Here is an 18,485-nt window from a genome sequence, read left to right as displayed (position 1 = left end):
TACCTACGAGGAGGACATTGAGAAGACAGTCATGCTTCACTGTCGTGCAGCAGGAGGATAAGAGGCAATTAAATAAGGACATTAAAACCTTAAACAAGAGAACTTTAAACTATATGTGACAACAATGAAGGAGTGGAACAGGTTGCCCACAGAGGTTCTGAAGCCACCAACAATAGCTTACTTTTCCTGAATGTACCTTCCCTCATCACTTAACTCAAGTATTCCAAACACTTAAGCATTAGTGCGCCTTCACTCTTCATCCTTATTGTATAGTAGCACTGAGACCTTTTAGCTATCCATATGTTCACCTGCGATAATGTCTCTAGTCTGATGAAGATATCAAGTTTAAGCTACAACAATCTGATCACAGAAGTAAAAAAAAAAACACAACCAACTTCATGTTTCATTCAACACTGTAACTCACACACTGACAGATAGAAACATCTAAACCACAAACATTTTACACACATGGAATTTTCCTGCAAGTTTCCTTGGTGGCATAGATTAAAATATTATGAAAGACTTTTATTAAGATAAAGGTTTGGGTTTACAATATGAATAACCTCTTAAACACTGTATTGTCATCAATCTGAATTGAAAGCATTACAGTTAGCAGATATTTGTGAAAAAGCTCCATAGCCTGAGGTGTAGTGGAGAGAAATAGTATGTTATCAGGCATCCAAACGGATCAAGTTTGACTGTCTGTGAGACCCCCATCCAGCTGCTCTCACTCCTTTTCCTTAGCACGACGGGGGGAGAAAATAAAGTGGAAAAGCCCATGGGTCGGAGATCTCTGAACAATTACCTTCATGGGCAAAACAGACTCAACTCAGTACCAAAACCCTGCCACATAAACCCAACACACAGGTCAATGCCATTCATTAAATGCGAGGCAAAAATTCACACAGAGCTGGGGACCAACTGCTATGGTCTGTGCAAGTTTAAACCGAACATGGCACAATGGATGGCTGAGCATTCATTTAAAAAAAAAAATAACACAGGAAGGAACGGAGCAGAATCAGAGCAGATCTCAATGATTAAGCTGGTCTAACATCTGATTGTCATCATCAGCCTGAAGCAATGGATTTGGTCGTAAGGACAGCGAGGGCTCTTCTGCTTGCCTCTAGAAGCACCTCTCAATGGGGTTCTGAGCAGTGGTACAAAAAAAAAAAAAAAAAAGAAAAGAAAACATGAGATTCATTTGTATTATCCCAAATCTACATGCTAGGGCTTACCTCACAGGAAACCAGAGAAGTTAAAACTTTCCTGTTGAAAACAAACCTCCTCAACAGGTTGTTTTTTTATTGCTGACAATCGGAGGAAATTAGAGTAACACTCCCCTTTCTACCCACCTACTGTCACACCCCCCCCAACTTACTCACAATTCTGTTTGTGATATTTTTGTGCAAGTATAACTGTTCATGCCGTTACCTTAAAAAGCCAGTCTGCCAAATATTCTCTCCATTCCATGCATTAACATTTTCACTATGGAATTTAAAACTTCAGCTTAGCCCATGATCTCATAAATCCTATGCTGCAAAGGACTGGGAGCGAGAGCATTAGAAAAGCTCAAAATGTGAAAATGTGAAAGAAATGTTCAACAGGGAGGCTAAGGTAAACACAGTGGGGTTTCTGTCACAACCCACACCTTCAAATAATCCTGTGTGAAAACTGGGGTTAGAGACCATGTTGTATTATTACTTTTCTATACAGGAAATGGGAATCATCCTAATCCTCAAATGCCTAGGAGAAATAATTAATCCATATTCCGTTAAGTCTTCACACAAATAAAGACATTTTGTCCTTCACATGAATTGTCAGAACAACCAGTGAAGACAGAAGTCCACATATTAAATGGAGAAGTAATTCCTTAAGCTTTTAATTGCCCATCCTCAGGAGAAAAAGACGTTTAATGGTGTCTCTTGGGAAGCTTTCTTTTTTCTTAACCAAAAGATGCAAAACTTAAACTCAATTTGTACCCTTTGGCTTGCGCTCAGAGATGGTAGTACTCTTGGAGTACTTCCACACAAATACATCTTATACATGCAAGCTAAGTCAGTTTGTCCACCTTACCCAAAAATCAGCCCTGGCATATGTCCTAACCAGAATTGCATTTCTTCCTCCCATTAGCTCGTTTCTAATCAGTCTCTCTTCACAGTGATCACTGAATCAGCTCATGGGAGCAGGGAATATCTTGTCCTCCACTTGTGCCGGGCCTAATGCAACAGCTCATCACCCATGACATGGGCTCTCAAGCACTGCAGCAACATTAATCCAAACAAGTAGGCATAGTAGACTTGAGTGCGTTATGAATAATGGAATGTGTTCCTTGGCAATAAAAGCTGTGCCAGATAACCATCAGGCCATGTATGTATATAATTATGCACATACAACTGGGTCCAAGTTGAATAGCTGCTTTAAAAATATCCTTCAAGGCCACATTTTTGAAGTTCTTCAGTTTCACATAAGCTAGGGCATGTAAGAAAGAATAATCTTATATGTACAACCACTTTCCTCCTTGCAGCATTGTTGTCTGCATTGTTGGCTCATTAAAACACAAAGACAAACATTGGGAAGGTGAACATGAATGCTGTATGCATGCATGAGTTTAAGGACCTTTAAAAGTTTGGCTCACAGATTACTAACATCAAAAATTTTGAGAAATCACTTCATGTATGCTGGTTAATGTTAAGGTATGTTTTCCATTCCTGAAGGATCCTACCAAATCTAAGAGAAGGGAGAAGTGGGTGGGGGGTGAGGGGGAAGATATAAAGTACTCATTGTTGCTGCTAAGTTTCCTTCTTGGGTTCTTTCATTTTCTAATTTACAAAGAGTATTGTTTTACTTCAAAAAGAATTATACAATAGTGAAGAGAACTTGGACCCTAAATTCAAGGAGTGAATTTTATCCAGACTTTGTACATATGGACAGTTCCTGTAACTTCAGTGTAACTTATTACAGGTTTAAACTGAGACATAAGACTTGTTGTTAATTCAGATCTGTGTGTACATAACTCTCTTTGAAGTTTTTTTTTTTTTAATCACTTCTGCAAAGAAGTTGTCTTACTCAGTCAAACATTCTGGAAGGGAGGTGCCAGCGTTACCAAGAAATTTATTATTATTATTATTACTTCTTTTCCTTCTCCTTCCTTCCTTTGTGCTTGGCATCCTGCACAGGAAAAGCAGGGGAAGAAAAAAGTAAAAGGAACAGTATCTTTGTGGTGGGTGAGCAATGGAAATAATGGAAAGAACAACAGAAAGAAGTAGTCTGGTCTGAGAACAGGATTTTTTTCTGCTTTTTTTGGTTACATTAATAAAAAAAAGAAACATGCCTTTATTTTTTGTAAAAAGGATGAGACAATCTATTTTACATATGTGAGGCTTGTGGTCAAGAGCTGAAAGGAAACTGGAAGTTCTGGAGTTAGAGCTATGGAGAAGCAAAATACATGAATATGAACAATGGGACCAAAACGAATTAGCAGGAAGGAGACAAGAAGGTGGAAGGCATGGGCAAGAGCATCAATTCTATAATGAGTGAAAGAAAGAGCAAAACAAGAAGTTCAACCTTCCTGATAAAAAGGATTCAGCAGGGCCCCAAAGTCAGGTTATATAGTTATCAAATACCATCAGAACAGCAGGATCAGTGCTCTTACCCCACAACACTGGGAGTGAGGCATGTATGAATAAAAAGCAAATTGCTTATACATGTAGGTCACTAGGTATCACAAGATTAAGAGCAAATATTGGAAAGACATTGCCTTATTTGCAACCATACACTATTACATTTGAAAAAACAACTGTCAGCAAACATTAGTGACAATGGGACAATCATAAAATTGCAGCTATCATGCAATCAACACCACAAAACAGAAGATGAGGGAAAAAAATCTACAAGGAGATTTCCTAGAGGAAAATATAGAATATATCCTTAACTAGGAGAAAAAAAAAATTACAATAACATCTTGTTTCATTGTTTTAGACTTTCACTATGAAACACATTTACCCTTAGTGTATCCAGATACCAATATTGTCTGCCTGTAGCATCTGGCAACTAGAGGACTCCAAAGCTTCCTAGCCTTAAACAACAAACAATGCAGGACATGCATTTTAGCTCACAAGTGGGATGTAAATTTTCTCAGACTTCCAGTCAGGGTCATGCATGCATGTGGAGTGCTCTCAGTCTCTACCATGAAATTACACCTGGCTATTAAGTTGTGTGATATTTCACAAATAAAAATACCAACCCTGTGCCAAGGGTTTCACATGTCCACTTCATTTCCTTTATACATTTTTTTTATTCAATACAGTATTCTACAGAGACTTATATTTGTGAAACTAAGCATTTTTTTCTATCAGCTGTACATCTAAGGTCATTAATTCAATATCAATGGGGCACAGGTGCTAGTTACTGAAGTTCATAATATAAACTAGAAGTCCAGCGATCACTTGATCACTAGAACCCCAACAATCTGAAGAAAAAGCCACATGGTACTCCTTGTGCTATATGCAAATACCCCAAACCAGGATAAGATACTACAAACTTACAAATACACACACAAAAAAAACAAACATGCTTGAAAGTTCACAAAAAGTTCACAACTTAAATCATGGAAATGCAGCCCAGAAATGGGCAATTTTCCACACAGAACTTTAGTAGTAATCACCTATATCTTCCTTCCTAAACCTCCAATAGTTAAAGGTGGCACCAGATTGCCATAGATATAGCACGTTTTAAAAATAAACTCATGTTTATGTTTCTTTTCCCCTTGGAGAATACAATTTATATTGATGATTTTTTTTCACAATAGCATCTGCTATAGAGTTGGCCCAAAATATTTTCTAAAATTGACACTGTTATTCCCCAAAATATTTGAAGTATTTCTATGTTTATTAGGCTTCTTCCAGGTATTGTTCAACAGTTATGAAGGACTGGATTAAATTTTTTAGATATTCTAAGTAAAGAAAAACAAAATAGCATTTGAGTTAACCCACTTTGCCAAAAACATATCCGAGGCTCAAAATTAGCATTTATGTTCTGTTTGTAAACAGAAAGCCATTTATCCTCCATAGGTTACCTGTTACCATTGTCTTCAACTTTCAGTTTATTTCTCAGAAGAGGGAAAAAAAAAAAAAAAACTAGCATGATATAAATGTAAATATTCATTATTTAAAAAGCCTGGGAGAGAAAGTGGTGTTAGCCTGATCAGTTATTATACACCATAAAAATCACTGAAGTTGGTACCTCTGCATTCCTGAATAGCAATGCAGGTCACAGAGAAAGATGGTGGATTACTCTCCATAGCTACTCAAGTAGCACAGCTTACTCAAAAGCCTACATAATTACTTGCTATTTTGGCCAAATATTTAGCTTTCTAGACAGGATATCCACTGAAGAGAGAAAGTAAGGATCTGTGGGGTTCACGTCTAAGGAAAACCCAGGTCTTATACAGATCTGAAAAAACATGAGTCATGAAATGATATTCTAAAAAAATGCAGAGAGCAAATTCTGATGGGGAGTAGAAATCATTGATTAAAGTTTTCCGAAAGAGACCCCTAACTTACTGGGCATATAGAGTTTTTCTGCTTCACATTGTGTACGAGCAGCTTAAAAGAATGCTTTTGTCTGGAGAAATTTAACAGGGGAAAAAAGAAAAGTTCATAAATACAACTTGATGAAATACCAAAGCATATTACTACTGATTATTGCATTGTTAAGCAAACTAGTACAGAATACATTTTTTTCCCTGCTATCCATTATTCCACAAAAATACTATTACTATTACTTTCTAGTTGAAAACACAGGGTACAAAGATGCCTCTCCTTGCTGTCCCTGAGGTGAGGCGCCGCCATCTTGGCTGCTGGGCCCTGCTGGGCCCTGTGGTGGGGCTGGTGGAGCTGGCACAGGGCAGCCCTGGCATCACCACCCAACAGCTGGCTGCAAGCCCAGTGCATTTGCTCATAATGGTGTCACTCTTTTTCAGCAGCTTTAGTGCCTGTGAAGGTGTACAGGATTTGTGAGGTGACACAGTGACAAAGCCCTCCTGGCTGAGCTCATGGAGGGGGGCAGAGGGAGGTTCAGGGAAAGGCAATACAGCAGGGAAGATGACTGCACCGTCACCTCTGTCCCAGCAGCTGCAAGGGCAGCAGCTGGCAGTCGGCTACTGTGAAGTGATGAAGGACACCTGAGAGCTTCTCTAGAGGAGATGACAGCTTTTTTTTTTTCTTGGTAGGGGAGAGGGAGTTGCAGGTTAAAAGAGCACAGCTGGGATACTGATGATGAGATCGCTTCTGCTGCAGCTTCCTGATATTTTATGGGCAACAGGTTGGAAAACAGCTTTGCAGAAAAGGACCTGTGGGTCAAGGAGGACAGCAGGCTGGACACAAGCCAGCAACATGCCTGTGTGGCAAAGGGGGCCAGAGGTATCCTGGCTACATCAGGCAAAGGGTGCCAGCAGGTGGAGAGAGGTGATCTGCCCCTCTGCCCAGTGCTGGTGAGGCCACACCTGGAGTGCTGTGTCCAGTGCTGGGCCCCCCAGTACAAAGAGACATGGACAGACTGTGAGCAGTCCAGTGAAGGGCCATGAAATTATGAAGGACCTGGAGCATCTCACCTGTGAGGAGAGGCTGAGAGCTGGGACAGTTCAGCCTGGAGAAGAGAAGGCTCAGGGGATTCTCATCAATGCGTATAAGCACGTGAAGAAGTGTGGGGGAGTATGGATGACAGAGCCAAATTCTTCTTATTGCCTCTTAGCAATGGGCACACATGGAAAAACAGGAAATTCTGTTTAAATATATATTTATATATATATATATATATATATATATATATATATATATATATGTGGTCTAACACTGGAACAGACTACCAGGAGAGGTTGTGGAGTCTCTGTCCTTGGAGATCTTCAAAACACAGCTAGACATGGTCCTGAGTGACCCTGTTGGTGCTGCTCTGAGCAGGGGGGGGTGGATTAGTTGATCTCATTGGTCCCTCCCAACCTCAACTGTTCCATGATACTGGTTTTGTTTAAGATTAGTACTCCCTCCATTTAGCTGGTGTAATGTGATGACTATTGTTAAAATTTGCAATAAAACTGTGTAACAAGGCAAAACGTATCTTCTGAATTTGAATTGAAATGCTAAACTGGAAGCTTTGTTTTTATCAGCTGAGTGCCAATCTTGCAGTGCCTTAAATCTAAGACTTATTTGCTTAATCTTGACATCTGCATATATACAGATGTCCTTCTTCTCTGAACAATAGCCTAGGACACATTGGACAGCAGGGAGAACTGAAGGTGGGGAAGGAGAAAGGAGAGTAAAAGGGTACTATGAGAAAAGACTGGTTTTAAATGACCAAATATCCAGATATTTACTAAAAAATAATATATTAACCTTGCAAAGTTATTTATGCATACAAGTCAAATGTAATTAAGTAACAAATGCCTCAATTGAAAAACCAAGCAACAAAAAAGATTATTATATTTGTCTTTTAGAGGTAACATTAATTTAACTTGACTCCCAGGTTCAAAACACACCGTCATTTTGGGTTGGTAGCTCATATTTCACTGACAGATGTTCCCCAGAAGGATACCAGTAGGGGTTTAAACTTCTCAGTACAATTTTAAAAGATGTCAAAAGCTTGGCATCAGCAGTACAGCCCACATTCAGCATGTAGGATAATCTGGAAAAGGCGATCCTTTTCCACTCCTTGTCTTCAGAGCTATTGCTCTGACCACCTTTGCCTCATTAGCTTGTCTTTTTCCTTTCTCTGAGTTATCTTGTAGAATTATTTGTACAAGCAAACATTCTATACGTGAAGCAATTCACCTGTCAGAAAAATGAAAAAATAAGCATGATCTAGAAATCTAATATCTTAAGTTTTGATTTAATTTTAAAATATATATTTGGTCAGTATAGATGCTCCAAGTTATTCAGAAATTGAAATTTTCATTTATTGACACTGCTAAGCGCAGGAATTAGGTAAGTCATGATCATACCACACAGACAATCATTTAACATATTTGATAATTGCAGCAGCCACAGTCAATCCATGTGGACAGGAATTACGCAGGGAGATGGAAACTGCTCAGTACCCCTGTTTTCTCAGAGCTCTTGTCTACAATCACCACCACACCAGAAAGCTCACTCTCCAAGCAAAGAGCAGAGAGTGCAGACTTCAAATCAGGCCAACAGCTGGGGATGCACAGGAGGAGTGGACTGTCTCTGAGGATGTCTGTCCACCTGCCCTGGCTTTGATTCCCTCCTTTCTGTTACTTGTCTCCAGCTTGCCAGGAGCACCAGAGAGCTCAATCCACGGCCAAGAAGGCAGAAAAGAGATAAGGGAGTGAACAGCAGCTCTCAAGGTGCTTTAGCTTTCTGTATGTATGCAGTTTAACCTTCACCTTAAGACCTGAACATTTCTGAGAACAGTCTCAAGAATTTATCTAAACTGATTTTTAATTCAAGTAGGATGAACAGAAATGGTTAAATAGTTTTAGAGAGAAATAGCCTTTTAGGATCTCAATTTTGACAGTCTAAATTACAGCAGATTATGCATAAATTTGGAAAGCTTCAAAGATAAGGCACCAAGTTTTTCACATTGAACAGCATTGTATGATTTTTAAATGTGAAACAAAATCCCTTTCACTGGGGCAAACATCAGAAAATAATAACTTCTAAAAAGACACAGAAAAAGGAAATCTGAAGGTTAGCTTTCCCTGAGTCCAAAATTCAACAGTGAATGAGACTGGGGAGCACTGTGTCCTTTTTGGGCCTAAGGGATCTCTGTCTCTAGGTGATCTCTTAATAGTCACTGCTGACGAAAAGCCTCTCTGCATCTATGCACTCATTTCTCCCTTAACTTTCAGCCTACACTTTTAGGTTACTGTCCTAAACATTTCATATTGTAACTTCATAGATTTATATATTCTACCACATCAAAGCCTCTGTCAGTCTGAGAAAATATTTCTGTGCCCAAATGTGAGCACACATGCCGCTGGAAAATGGATCTAAAAAGTGGTTTTGGTCCATTTACTTTTAAAATGTTGATTTAGAAAAGTAGCTATACCATTGATGTAATCATGAGAATTGCATATAATTTTAAAATAGACATCACCTGGAAAAATGACTTACAGACTACAGGACAACGGTGAAAATATCTGATGCTGTATGAAGACAAGGGACTATATTTACAGTAATGGCAATGCATGAAAGAATCATAGTGAATTATTTCTCCTTTCATAGATAATATAATAGAAGCTGAATTTAATTTACAGACTGACAAGTTTTAACCTTTACGAGATGCTGTTATTTCCACTTATAAATTAAATTAAAAGTTAAGACTGAAAGGAAACGTCATTTTTAAACTAAAATGCAAAAGGCAAGTCATTCCCATACCTCAGTGGTAAGATGCAAGATGAATTTCCTATAGAATAGAATTTATAAAGCAAAATAAATTATGCTTTGTTGATATGACTAAGTGTGCTTGAGTTTTACAAAATAATTAACTAAGGTAAGTGATGAACATGAATCTCACTGATGGAGTGAGTTACCTAAGGAGTTTTTTCTCCTCAAACACTGGCAGTGCAAATTCATCTCAGGATCAGAGGACCATTTCTGGTTCCTTCCAGACTTCATAACTGCATCCCCAAAGATGGAATTTGTGTTTTGTTTTTTTTTTTTTTCAATATTCCAGTTTTTGGAAAAAGGTACGTGCTTAAATTAATTTTATGAGTTTACTTATGCTCAAAAAAGTTTGAACGTGTGCAATAAAACTTCTTAATGAAGAAGTACCCTTTATGGCAGTCCTTACGTACTATAATTTTGTTCTGTATCCAATTCCCAGAGATTTTGGAGACTGCAGGGAAAAGGCTACATTGCAGTCAGAGATAAAGCATTTCCCAAGAATATGGTTATTCACAAGGAAAATTCCTTGTTCTTGACAAGCTGTTCATTTATACTGCAGTAACACTGAACAGCTTCTGAGAATAAATCCCTTTCCTAAATAATGTCAAGAGACCCACTGTCATCTAAACTAGAAATTTCCTGGGCTGAATGTGCAAAGCTGGAGTCCACTGTCAGGACCAACATCAGAGTGGAACACAAAAGATGAAGAGGCTGAAGTAATCACAAGTGGTGGGATTAAACAAAGGCCTTTGAAGAAAGATAGAGACAATTTGGAAAGATACTTGAAGAGGAGAATACTGAGAATAGTGAAAGTTTTGAAGTGCAGTCCCCTCCTCCTTTACCTGGATGCAGTGCACATAAAGCAGCAGACACAGAGGGCATACACCGCCAATTTACAGCAATATAGATGTTGCATGGGACATAGTGAGGAAATATTTCAGAAGTGGAAGACCTTTCCTAAAATACATTCAAATTTTTCAAGTGATTAGAAGTGAAATTAGAATTCTTTTCCAGTCTGATAGGACTCAACAGCTTGCTCAGAAAATATACTCAGCAGCAGAAGTAACTGGAAAGGTTGTGAAAGACTTGCAGGAGATGGCACTGAATTTCCAGTGTGAGGCGTGGGCTTTAGGTAGTAACCAGCCACCTGCTGATGCAGGTTGATGAGTTGCAGGATGCCAGCAGGTCTGTGAAGAAACAGATTTGAACTGATTCAGGATATATGAGGCTGCACTTCCAGAACAGCGAAGACGTTGGTGTAACATCGTAGTATCAGCTACAAGAATACGTGAGGACAGGATGAAATCTTGCTCTCTCTTACATGAGATCTCATGGTCTGTGATACCCAAGCAAACTAGGATGGGAACTCCTGGGCGTAAATCAAGAATCTGTAGTTATCTTTGGGAATAAAAGTAGCAGCTGCTCAACAGTGTGAAATGCTCCTTTCTTTCGTATAGTATGAAAGCCCCTCCTCTCTATTGCGATTATTAGCAAACAAAGCAAGGACTTGGCATAAATACAAGATATCTTTTCCTCAGGTTCTCCTTTAAAGGCAGTGTCTAAATATCGACCTTTTATATTAAAAATGTAGCAATAGCACAGCATACAACAGGATATCAGTACTAGCTTGTTGCAGTAGTTTTATCAAATATGGTTTGTGGCTTCTGTTAAACCCAAATGCTTACACTAAAAATGCTCAAAGAATCCAGAGGAAGGAAACAAAGGCATGTATCAGCCTTTTCAGCCTTTCTACTGTATTGCCATACATGTCTTGCACTGACTGTTTAAATTATCCCACATTAAATATTCTGGTCATACAATTCAATTAGCAAGTCACAACTAAAGATAGCTATCTACTTCATAACAATTTAAATATTTAAAACAGCCAACCCCCATGCATATAAACATCAAAAGCTATGTAAATATCTGGGAAATATAAAGCATGTGAAAAGTTGCAGACAAAGCAATAGGCTCATTTTTCAAAGCCAAGAAACTCTCAAGTATCTCCAAGCTCTAACCCAAAGTATCTTGGAGACTGTTCTCATAATTCCACCCATCCCTCCCCCAGAACAGCAGGGAAGAAATGACATCATTGATTTTGCTTTCTGAAGAGTCCCATAAGCAGCTAAAACGTTACACCGTAGTTTTACTTAACTATTGATAAATCCACAACAACAGAACAACAGAATAGTCCCAAGCACTTTTCCAAGCAGAAGATTTTTCTTGCTTCTGGGCTCATTTAAAAAGGATTGTACCTAGTACAATGGGAAGACAAAATTGAGCTAATGTAAGAGCCCATACAGCAAGTTTTCATTTATCAGTATGAAGGCATGAGAGAAAATGGACATTTAACACTAATACCAAATAATAAGGCTGTTACATAAAATTCAGTAAGCTCAGCAGGGAGCTTTTCATGTCTGACTTTCAAACCACTAATTAGCAGAACTGTACAGAATGTGCATGCCCCCTACATTCTTCCTTTTATTGGAGAGAAGTAGCAGAGTTGATTTCTGTTTTAATATACTGAGATCAGCATCATTTAGGACAAGTACCAAAATCCCATTTGTTGAGAACCTTCTGAGCCCTTGTGCTGGTTTTTGTGCTAGTCTGATATTTGTGGGGAACTGTAGAATGCAGAATAAAGAGAATTGGTATCTCCTTGCCAGGAGTGGCAGAATTGGTATCACCTTGCCAGTATTTGAGTGCCTCTGAGTAATTCTCCCCTTTTTATGGATTCTTGGACACTCAAGTAGCAAATGTGTATTTAAATCCCTTTCCACAAGGCAGCTGATCCAGAGAGATGACCAGCCTGGGACACAGCTGAAATCAGTGAGCTGTGCTAGGAACCAGCAGCTGCCTTTTCATGCAGCAGTATTAGGGCAATGTTGTACTTTTTATAGCTGTGTCATGAAATGCAAGATGTCAATCAATAGTGCTGTGTAAATGTAATAAAATCCCATCTAGGATATGTTAAGCTTTTGCTTCCTCAGTAGTTACTGCTGAAACGCTGCTAATCCCTCCATAAACATCTGCACCTTGACAAGCTCTTCAGAGGTGACCATCAACTTCCTCTTGGCTTCAGCCAAGCTGATAAATCTGTCCGACTACCAGGTTTACTGCTTCTCAGAACAGCACGAATGGACACTAGGAAAAAATATTTCTCTTTATTTTTAAATGTGAAAGTTCAGTCATCATATGGCATCAAAACAGAAAGAATACAGTAAAATATTTTGCTGTTTCACTCTCTCCAAATAACAACAACTGAATTTTATATGTGCTTTCACTAGGGTGTGGTGTCTTCACACCCAGCAGTTTCCTTCCATGTATAAAAACGTGTTGTTACTGTGGGAAAACTGAAAGAAGAGAATTTAGAAACCAATAGTACTAAACACTTGATTCATTGGAAGCTCCTGAATTTATTTAGAACTATCTTCTCTTTCCCAAATTTTCATTATAAAAGTATGAAGATCTACAATTCAAGAAATTATTTTTTATTTTGATAACATCTCTTCAGTTGAGTTTATCAGCCAGAAGTGACTATCATGGCCTATCAGAATGCTGCAAATGCTGCTCTAGAAAGTGAATGCTAAGCAGCAAAGATAGGTAATGAAAGAGGCTCTGTGTTCAAAAAAGGCAAAAAGCAAACATACATTGAACTACACAAGTCTCATTAAGTTGGAGGGTATCTTCCCTAAAGAAACGTGCACTAGGTTCTTAACCCTTCCCTGCTGTTTCAGAAACATGACCTTTCCTCCACCCCTTAAGGTACTGTGGGACACAAAGCCGACACTGACTTTGCGTTTTGCTAAATCAAGAAGTGTTACAAAGAATTAACATTTGATCTAGATATAGTAGGTTTAATTCAAGTATAACTGATCTCATGAAAAAAAAAAAAAAAAACAAAGCATGAAACCTGTGCCACTGAAGTCAAGCATATACTACGTCCTCTGCCCATGGATAATTTTTTGTTCTTTAGCACATGTAACATTCAATCTAGTATTTCACTTTTTTTTTTTACATCAAATTACCTATTGCAGACCAGTAGCTGAAGAGTAGTCAAGACACACAATAACCTCCTACTCAAAGCCTTTCTCAATCTGCCCTTTTTCATTTAGACACCAACAACATTCCCAGAAGTCACCAAGCAATATTCATCTTTCATCACACTCTTAAAAGTTTGTAGGAAGTTTTGGAAGAGATCTGCCAAAGCATATTAAAACTACAACATTTCCCTCAAAAGCCCAAACTGAATAAGAGGAAGCTAGGCATTAACAACCTACTGAACTTTAAACTCTTAGCATATAATTTTTTCCTGGTCTCTTAGACTCAAAAAATCAGAATCAAAAGATGAGGATGGGATTTGGATGGAACTGTACATCTGTAATGCAGACTCGCATCTGTGATGCACGGTTTTATAACCTGACCCGATCTTTGGAGAACTTTTAGTGCAGTGAAGATGTACTGAGCTCCTGAGCCAGAGATTATGCCTCTGCAGAATTTCACAACAGAGTTATAGCACAGCATGGGAATCTCAGATCCCATGAGATGAAAGGAAAACAGGTTCCTGCTAGCTAAGAAATAGAGAGAGGCCAATTCCAGTCAGCTACTGTGGAGAACAAAACATCTCTTTTGTGATTACAGGATGCATAGCTACGTAGTTACAACTTATTAGCTGCCAGGGATCTGGAACAAAGAGACATTACTGGAAGAAGAGGAAAAGCAGAAAATAGCATAGATGAGGAGCATCCTAACAAACAGCAGGGAGATAAAGAGATATCAGTCTAATAGGAGGAAAAAAAAAAAAAGGCATAATATCATAGACATTGCAATGAGGGCACTGGCTTCCACTGATGACACTGGAGATCAAACGCTAGCTGTGTTCAAAGACCTGATCTGACCTGCTGAAAAGAGGTTCTAAGTATGGTTTTTGAGGGAGCATTCAGTGAAGCTAAGATTTTTGTTTGTTTGTTTGTTAAATAATTATTTATTTTTATGTCTCTACCTTTTGTACCTAGTTTTGAAAAAAATATTTTTATGCTGAGCACATCCTACTGGAAGGTATCAGTGCCCACAGGAAAACAGTTGCCTTTTCCAAGCTCTGTAAATCAGCTAGCAAACGCAGCATTCAGTATTCACTCGGTGCCAACATACCAAATAAAAGTCCTCTTCAATGACTATTTGAGTTTAAGCTGATTGTCACTGTGTAAACTAAGAGTCTACACACTCCCAGTAACCAAGTCCATGTGGCTCTTGCCAGAAGCTTGGAGATATGTTTCCCCAAATCTCCCTTTTCCAGCCAACACCAGCAAGTACCCACAAGCATCAACCTAATGTAAAATTTCCTTCTCTTCTCACCCAGGTAACTGGCACCATTCTGTTACACTCAAAATACCCCACACTGTTACACTGACCCGTAACATTTGTCTCCTGAGGTATCTGCTCTTGATAGCAGCTCTTGATCTGCTCTTGAGTTTTGGAGACTCCGTAGACTGGGACCTCTAAGGATAAACCCAATTAATAGCAAGAGCTCTACCTAAAACTGAATTCAGGAACCAGGAAATTCCGACAGAAACTTTCATCAGAGAGGGGCTGCAGAACAGACTAAGGTAGTATTCATTTTTTTTATGTTGATAGTGATGGCATTAGACAAGCTATTTTTGCTATCTCTTTACAAAAAAAAAAAAAAAGCACTGGCTGTTCAAACAACAAACCACGAAACAAAATTAGTATACTCTCATTTTATCATATGAAGAAGCATTTCAACATTTTGAAGAATCCTCACCTTGAAGACATTTCTCTAAGCCTCAGAGTTGTCAGTTTTTCCACTACAGCAAAGGCTGACAGAGTGAAACACACTTCTCCCTGTCCTAGAATTAGACCTCCAATGTTATGTTCCATGCTTTATCATGACTCTTGGGTCTTCTGTTCTTAATACTGATTTTCAAGTCTGTAAAAATAAATAAATAAAAATAAATAAATATAAATAAAAGTTTTCTATAGTTAGCATGCATACTTAGGTAGGTAGGTAGGTAGATGAGAAAATCAGTATAATAAAGCTTTTATCAGTCCTGCTCCAGCTGTGTCTGATGTTACCTTATTACTGAACTGTGGAATATTGGGAAATGTTACAAGATACCCCATAACACCGAGAAAATATTCATTAAAAGAACATGCATTATTGCATCTAAGATAACAACATTTTATGGTTCCTTTGACTTGCTAAAAATAATCACCCCCAACAGATCAAAGCAACATTAATCAATGTTTACCAGTTTAACCCAGAACTGCAATATAAAGATAAAATTTCTAGGTGAGTTGTTAGCAGTGCAAATCAAAGTATTTCTTAATCTAAAAAAGTTTCTCTCTCAAAAATTGAAAAGACTCAGGTGTTCCTAAACCAAACCTACCAATTCGTGAACTTTATGTTCCAGCCACAAAAGAAAAACAAAGATCAGTAGTACGTAAACCAGAGTAACAGAAGCTTGCTTCCAGCACAAACATTGTCAAAACTCCAGTTCTAAAATCAAACACATTCTTGGTTAATGTTATCAGCTTGGTTATTACACTAAAATTAATTTTCACAAAGGAAAAGAACTGTTAAATTTAGGCTTCAAATAAATCTTGAGCAGCAGAGAAATTCCAGGAATAGCAGCTCAGATCTCTTATACCCAAAGCAGAACCCTGCTTATAATACAGATTGCTACTAAATGTTAATGATCAGCATGCATGCATGGCAATGTAAAGTAGTGGGAATATTTTGAACACTGCCTGTCTACCGAGGGCACAAGAGTGCATTATAATTAATGGAGCAGTCATTTTGCCATCATTAAAACATCTGTACTAGAATCATTTGGCAATTGATTGAAATTCAGACCCTAGCAGCAATTATTCCAGTTGTGTGGTGTTGGATTTTTTTTGCAAGAAATTGCAGTTGAATCTTGTTCCACGTTTAACACAGCTAGTAATTTCAGACACAAATTTATACAGCATTAACATTTTTTTCTTTTTTTTTCTTTTTTTTTTATTTTTTAAATTCCTCTTTCTGGTTTGAATTTTCCACTTTGATACAATACATGACTTCATTTCTGCAATATCCATATGTATGCACATATCTAAAAAATAATAATTTGGCAGTATGGATGCAAAATTGATCTTAATTTGCTTTTTCTTACATCTCCCTACATATATATGTATGTATACATGATACTGTATTGCCTTGTGCTGCATTACACCCACTGACTTTTTCTACAGGATGCTTACCAGATCACTACAGGTAAGCAGTATTCTTTTCCAAAGCAGTTTTTCAACTTTTTGCCTTTTCCTTTCTGTTCAATGCACTGCCCTAGACTGTATTTATTGCATGGTATGATGTTATTTTTTAACCCAATACCGAATAAATTCTATGATACTATGACTAGAACAAAAGTTCATGAAAATTAGTTTGCTTTCATATCCCAATGCAGACCTACTCCCACCTTCCAAAGGAGAAGACAAGATACAACCATAACAACATTGTAAGCACCAGTTAACACACTGCTCAAATTCTTAGTGTATTTCATACAGTGTAATAATTCAAAATCAAGTGAACTATGTTGTGGACATATGAACAGCATCATGTAAGTTTTACAAGTACTTGCTCTTGATTCAGTTGCAATTTTATTAAGATTTTAAAGGGCTAGAACCCTAACCAATTTTGGATTTTTTTTCCCTCCCTAGATGAGCAGCAGGGTATGTAATATGAAGGTTACTTCCTATTAAACATCAAGTCATTTCTTCAAAGCACAAGGCTGCTAGACTATAAAAAGGAAGAAGATATTCTCTTTGTTCTTTGACATTGTTTAGTCTTTGTCAAAGAAGTTTTAGCCCTTTCCCCACCTCACGTACATCCACTTGGGACAGATATCCAAAGTAGAAAATTTCAGTTCAAACTGTTAAAGCCTAGCAAAAAATTACAGAAGCCTGAGTGCAAAATTTTACAATAGGAAATCCTGGGCATTATGTATTGTGTTATCACTTGTACTAATAGTGTGTCCAAATACTAGCTTTCAAATATCCCAAGTAACACATGTAAATAATTTAACAAGCTTGCCAGTGAATTACAGGTCTTTTTCATGGGTTTGGATGAAGAGAACACACAGCTGCCAGGGGGCTGGAAAGTGACCTGAAAGCAGCAGTTTGCTGGCAAATTGTTTCAGCGAGCCCTGATGAGATCCAGTTTTGGGGATAGGGCAGGGATTCTCACCGTCTTCATCTTAGGCCATTTGAATCCCACACCATTGCCCTTTTTAGATTATCACAAGTTTGTGGCATTTTTGTCATTGCCATATAACAATATTTGTTCAAATGAATTCTGTAACTATAAACTGCAAATATGCCTGCATATGAAAGAACCTGAAAATTTTGCCCATACAGATGGGGATGAAACATATACATATGAAACAGAAAGCTACATAATTTGAACCACATTTTAACTGTTAAGCACTGTTTTACCAAGATATTCTTTGTTCTGTGCGCGCATGTGTGCGTACATATATATAAAACAAAACAGACATTAGTCCAGATCCTGCAGCTGACCTCCCCAAATGTGTATATGAATGTGTGGGTGGGCATGCAGAGCAGGAGGAAATTTCACAGGGAATAATATAAGGACCAATTCCGGGGTTACAATTATAAATACAATTTATAATTACTGTGCATGTTACCTGGTGTTTATCTGTTGCCAAAGGCTGGTGCTGCATATCTACATGAAAGAAAGCAAGTTTAAATGTTTTATAGCAGCAGTAAATTAATGGTTACTAAAATTATTTTTATGAGATGGACATAAAATAGCAGGTGCTTTCTAGTCAAAAAAAAAAATAAAATAAAACAAAATAAAATAAAACAAAACAAAATAAAATAAATAAAATAAAATAAATACTGCCCGTGTTTAGTAAGTTTCCAGCTGAGTAAGATCTGCATTAGTTTGTCATGGCATGACTGGAGACATACACAGAAGATCTCCTAGAAGGATAATGCATATTTCTGTGATACAGAAAAACACATTTTCTGGACATGAGGGTAGGCATGCATTAGTAAAGTGTGCCA

At 37.9% G+C, this 18,485-nt stretch overlaps 1 long non-coding RNA gene across 1 annotated transcript; it reads right to left on the bottom strand.

Annotated features, from left to right (window-relative positions):
- Positions 1 to 402: 402 nt before the first annotated feature.
- On the bottom strand, positions 403 to 18,134 carry LOC118254762 (uncharacterized). Its single transcript, XR_004780759.1, has 4 exons — positions 18,104 to 18,134; positions 15,809 to 15,918; positions 15,184 to 15,348; positions 403 to 1,147 (listed from the first exon to the last, which is right to left on the bottom strand). It is a non-coding gene; the product is annotated as an uncharacterized LOC118254762 (long non-coding RNA).
- Between the last annotated feature and the right edge of the window lie 351 nt (positions 18,135 to 18,485).

The sequence above is a fragment of the Cygnus atratus genome, chromosome 2, assembly GCF_013377495.2.
Source record: "Cygnus atratus isolate AKBS03 ecotype Queensland, Australia chromosome 2, CAtr_DNAZoo_HiC_assembly, whole genome shotgun sequence".
NCBI classification, from domain to species: domain Eukaryota; kingdom Metazoa; phylum Chordata; class Aves; order Anseriformes; family Anatidae; genus Cygnus; species Cygnus atratus.
This window is presented reverse-complemented; position numbering and strand designations above follow the sequence as displayed.